The sequence below is a fragment of the Ammospiza nelsoni genome, chromosome 16, assembly GCF_027579445.1.
Source record: "Ammospiza nelsoni isolate bAmmNel1 chromosome 16, bAmmNel1.pri, whole genome shotgun sequence".
Lineage (NCBI taxonomy): Eukaryota > Metazoa > Chordata > Aves > Passeriformes > Passerellidae > Ammospiza > Ammospiza nelsoni.
The window spans coordinates 9637102-9643139 of NC_080648.1; positions in this window are offsets into that span (position 1 = coordinate 9637102).

Genomic DNA, 6038 nt, shown 5'->3' on the forward strand with positions numbered 1-6038 from the left:
CCCGGGCTGCGCTGCGGAGCCGCTCCCGGGCACGGGGCTCAGCCGGGCACCCTCCGAGCCCCGGCCGCGCCCGGCCAAGGCACCGCAGCGCGCCCCGGCATCCGCGGGATGCGCCGGGGCCAGCCCCGGTACGGCCCCGGGCACCTGCAGCGCCTGGGTACCAGAATGCCCGGCTCTGCGGGAAACGAGACCAGGTGACTTTTAAAGGGCCCTTCCGAGCCAAACTACGCTGATTCGATGAAAGTCCCCATTTAGTCTGAATTAGCTAAATTGCCTAGAATTCAATTTAGAATTTAATTCTAACTCTCCGTGTTGTTCAATTTCAATTCCCCATATCCTGGTTGAGGCAAGACTAATGGGAAAGAAGGACGGAAGGATTTGAAAGGATCTGTGAGCAGGTGAGGCTGTGTGTGATATCTGGTGAGTGTCCAAAGGAGCTGTCAGGGAGCCAGGGGTCATTGAGGCAGCAAGACTCGCCTCGTGGGGACTGCCTGCGGGGTGTGAAGAGGCTCTCACGAATTAGGGAGCTGATGGCTTTCCTAACTCCCCCTCAGACACGAATCAGCCCTCAGAGCCTACAGGGAAGCTGGACTGGGTCCAGAGCAACACTCTCCTGGTGACAAAGCACTCAGGCAGGGAGTGCTCTGCTATCAGAGGGGAACAGAGGTGGAGCTGGGCCACTTTCAGGATGAGATATCAACCCAGTCCTGTGCTGTTGGAGGTCCTTGGGACACTCAGAGCATCACCCACAAGATAGACAGGGGAATCATCCCAGCCAGGAAACTGCTGGTGGTCTGGCTGGTCACCCTTCTGCCCTCACCACACAGGGGATGCCTGTCAAAAAGAGAATCATTGCTGAGAGTTTACATCCCACTCATGGGAACTTTGGTTTATTTTGGTTTGGTTTTTTAATTATTTCTTTCCCGCTCTTTCTCCCTTGCACCGTGGCAATGGATGGTGAGAGGAGGCAGTTTCCCTGCTTGTGCTCTCACCTGGCTCATACCTTTGTTTTCCCAACAGCATTTCTCTGAAGGACACTGCTCCCACAGCCGTGGCAGGGCTGTACCCCATCATGTGAGTGGTGCCTGCCCTGGCACAGCCCAGGAGCAAGGTTGGAGTCATGCAGCTGAGCACACACACAGCACTGGGGAACTTTGGTCAGGGTTCAAACTAAATAACCCTGCAAGGAACTTAATGTTGAACTGAAGTGTATAAATGAAGTGGCTTGTGGAATTCAGTGGGATCTGAGGAATTTCTTGTCGTGACAGGGTGGTAGAGGGAAAAAGATTGTGTGTAGCCACATATTGACCTTAGAAAGGCAGCTGAGGCAGCAAAGGCTGAAGGAACTGTGCTGAATATCAAATCCACATTAAAATAAAGCGTGCAGCCTGCCACCAGGGTAGGAACCCACAGAAACAAGAGGTCTCTTTCAAATTTGGAAAGTTCTTCTGACCACAGTCATTTTGTTGATCCAGGCACCACCACAAGTGTGGGTGTTGTAACCAGAGTGCAGAGTTGCAGTCAGGGTGAAGTGTCAGCTCTCAACACCCTCTCTGTTCTCCCTCTGGCAGCAGCTGGTACCTTCCCTCTTTTCCTGCACCCTGGGGCCTGTCAAAGCCTGTCCTGGATTTCACTCACTGTCCCATGAAAAAAAGTAGCCCAGCAAAAAAAACAGTGGGCAGCTTTCTGCTGGGGTGTATGAATCTCCTCCTCCAGGAGTCAGAGGAGCAAGGGAAGCGAGGAGGTTGCTGTGGCAGAGGCAGGGCCCCAGAGGGGAGCAGGGGCACAGGATGTTCCCCAACATCCCTTTGGTCCAGTCACAAGGGTGCACTTTCACTCTGAGCAGCAGCTCCTCAACCTGCCCCTGCCAAAGTGCAGCCTCAGCTCTTTGCCCTCTGCAAAGATAAATCTGATATAGTGAGTGTGATTTGTGGAGCACTCTCTCCCAGCCTTGCTCTCTCCCCATGCGTCATCCTACTGCTGCCCCAGATTATCAGATATATTCTTTTATTACCTCTGAGCATAAAGAAGTATTTTATTACTTGCAGAGAGAGATTGCAGCCTGTTCCCTACAGCTTTTCTCTGAGTAGCCAGACCATGAAGAAACCAGCCCAGCCTGTGCCTCACATTGAACCCCTCCAGCCCCACAGGGATTTTGGGAGCTCCTTGGAGCATCATTGGCTGAGATTAATTTTCACAGGCTGCCCCTGCAGTAGAGGCTGAGTGCCCAGAATCATGGAATCCTGGAATTGTTTAGATTGGAAAACATCTTGAAGATCATCAAGTCCAACTGTTCACCCAGCACTGCCAAGTCCACCACTAAACCATGTTCCCAAATGCCACGTTTACACAATTTTAAATCCCTCCAAGGGCTGGCGCTACAGGTGAGCTTAGAATGAACAGAGGGACAAAATGTTTAGTATCTGTGAGACAGAATTTTTCATTAATTTCTAGAACACACATCTACCAAAAGATGGCAGCAAATCTCCTCATATGGAGTTGGGCATCAGTGTCATCTGCTCTCTTGGGCTCTATTTTTCCTACAGGTTATGAACTGTAGATTATCCTGGAGGGTGCCAGAAGAACAGGAGGATTACACTAGATGTTCTCAATGGAGAAAACCTGTGCTTGTGACTACAGTTTAAATTTTACAAATTCCTTCTACAGTATAAGAAATATCCAAAATGCTCTAAATGTCAGTTCCCTCTTTTATTTTGGCAGTTCTTACTTTTTAGTAATGCTTCAGCTTAATTTATTTTAACAGGCGAAAATAGAACATAAGGGAACACATCATAATAGATTTGACTAACAATTCCACAAATAGTTCACATACAGACTCTGTCTAAATGTTCTTTTTCCATCACAGGCTTTAGGTCTTGAGCACTAGAGCAGTTTAACACCAATTTGCTGGAGAAATCTGGAATTGCCCCATCTTTCATTATATAAATCTGCATGTCAGTCAGAGGATTATTTTTAAGCTCCGTTCTGCATCACTAATGGATACAGACATGACCCTGGTTCTGATACTATTCATACCAAGTTAGCTGGGAATAAATCAAAGTCAGTAGAGTCACTGCAAGTACCAAAACCTGGGCTCCACTCAGCTCTGGTGACAATCCTGGGGCTGGGCTTGCAGCAGCTCTGCCCTGTGCCCCCTGACAGGGCACAGCTTTACAAAGCAAACCACAAAACAAGTGTTTTATTCAGGAGTTAGTGATGGGAGACATGGAAGGATCAGCCCTTCTGCATTTCTAAGTATGCTTCTGATTCAATTTCTTCATAAAATGGGACCAGTAAATACTATTTTCAATAATCACTTTTAATAGCCAAACTGTGCAACACTACCATTTCCTCCAAAAATAAGTTACCTGCCTGTGAAGAAAAAAATGCAGCTTGTGAATTCTACGTGAACAGCGAAGTCTAATTCAACTGCAATTTCATTCCCATCACATAACATGCTTGAACAGCAGAAAAATTCATTAGCCAGAGATCCAAGATGTATTTGTTCAATAAAGTTTGATTTGGCTCTCTTTAATAACAAAAATGTTTTCAGCATGTTAACCTGCAAGGAATCCCTTCATAATCAGTCAAGAACATGCTGATGGAATCATAAAATAAGCAAGGATGCCTCACTGCTGGGTATCACACTGTGTAAACATATCTTCATGCCTCTTACACTGATAAACTCAAGCCAGGCTGTGCTGCTCGGAGCCAAGCCCTTGCTGTCTGCTGTGCCCATGTCAGACACAGGTTGTTTCCACTGCAGAAAAACCTGCACTGGGGATGCTTACACAGCTCTGATGCTCCACAGAGCACCTCTCTGTCAGAATAAATCTTTATCTGGGCCAGTGTAAGTGGGCTGCTGCTGGTCTCCTCAGATGAGCACTAGCAGCTGTTTAGCACCACCATCAGCACAGCCCTCTCACACCCCTCAATGTCACCGCTTCCTCCTTCCCCTTCTCTCAATGGGACACAAATACCTTAAAACTCTGTTTTTAATAAATAAATTTTAATTATTAAAATAGTTGTGTAGTTTTTAACTGATTATTTTCACAAAACACAATATGGACCAAGTAATCATGCAAGTTATCCTTGAGGATCCATGACCTCTGGGCCAAGCAGCCAGGAGTGGCCATGGCAGCCAGCCCAGCTGCAGCTTCACACAGGGGAAGGATGAGCTGGTTCAAAATGTGGGCTCAGCTCAGAAAGGCTGTTGGTTGTTCCTATTCCCATCTGTCCATTTTACCACCTGCCTGGAGTTTCCAGGCATTGTTAAGCTACTTAATCAAGATGTGGCCCCACAGAAGGTTGTGTTCTGCCCTAGCCAGGTAAACCAGCCCAGAGCCTGGTTTTCCCCAGCACAGCAAGCTCAGTCCTTCGTGATGCTGAAAAAAACGCTAGAGATGGTGCTGAAGGAAAAAGAGATTATTAATGGATGGATGCTGACCAGCAAATTTCTGGGGTGAGGAAGCCATGCTCAGGCTTCTGTCCTGTCTGCACCCAGACATCCATCACCAGCACGGTGGGGTGAGCTCTGCCAAGAGAGTAAACCCTGGCTCAAAACACTGAAGAAAGGATTTTTACAAGGATTATTACCATTATTACCATTTTCTAAAGTAGACCCAGCAGGCTGAGCAGTGATGGGCACCCCTGGCCCGTGTGCAGTACCATTTCTGCGCCACACAGCCTGCAGTGGGCTGGGCACTGGCAGGAGTGGGGGCACATGGGTGGGAGAAGTCCAGGGAGGGCTGGATTGATTTTTGAGGGAGAAAGCTGAAAAGTAGAAAACAAAGGGGGAAGGCAATAAAAGCTAAACTCCCGCAGCTCCTTTTGATGTTGGAAAATAACAAAGATTGACCTGACATTATTACAGTCCTCACTCTCTCCCTCTGGGTTATGTTTTTATTTCCCTGAACCAGTAATGATCAAAGCCAAGAGCCCCTCCATCGCTGTGTATTTTCCTTTTCACTCCAAACAAAAGTTGCAAAGGCTGCAACACTTTCTCTCATGCCTGTCCTGGTCCACTGGTCTGCTTCAAACAGAGCTGTTTGCAGGAGCAGCAGCTCCCATGGTCTCAGTAACCTCATCTTCACACTGCAGGGGCAAAAAAGCCCCACCCAGGCAGGGGAGAGGGAAAGTGATACACACCCTCCTCATAGGGTGCAGCTTGTCAAAACAGATGTCATGGCTTTTACAACATGAGTTGTTTGGGGAGAGGTGGAAATCCGATATATCAGATAAAGCTGGAGAAGAAGCCTCCTTGAGGCCAGAGCATGGACAATATCTACACAGGCAGGTAGTGATGGGGCAAGGAAGAATGGTTTTAAACTAAAAGAGAAGAGCATTAGATTAGATGTTAGGAAGTAATTCTTCCCTGTGAGGCCCTGGCACAGGTTACCCAGAGCAGCTGTGGCTGCCCCATCCCTGGGAGTGTCCAAGGCCAGGCTGGACAGGGCTTGGAGCACCCTGGGATAGTGGAAGGTGTCCCTGCCCATGGCAGGGAATGTAAAGCCATTAAGAGCTCTTCCAATCCAAACCATTCCACAATTTTATGACATCTGTAACCACAGGGAAGTGGTGAGGGACACAGAGGCATCAACTGTGCCATCAGTGCAAGGAGCTGTGCCTGCAGGTACTGAAGAGATCTCAAAATCCGAGAACCATCTAGGTTGGAAAAGACCCTTAAGATCATCAAGTCCAACTGCACTTAACCCAGCACTTCCACAAATTCTTCTTCAGAGAAAGAAAGAAGAAAGAGCAGAAAGAAGCTGAAGTCATGACCTCCTAGCATACATTTTTCTGCATATATTGAAGAATGTGTAAACCCTCTTCACATCTCAGAAAAAAAAAATCAAACTCAAAATTATCACAGGCCACAATTTAAATACCATGATTATCTTGCGTTGTCATCTTTTTGCAGGGGTTCCATGCTGTTGTCTCCTTATCACAAAAGTTCCACACCTTCTTGGTGCTTCTCATAAGCAGCTCCTCACAGCACTGACCCTTTCTCCTTCACAGAGCAGCCACTGACCCCAGTT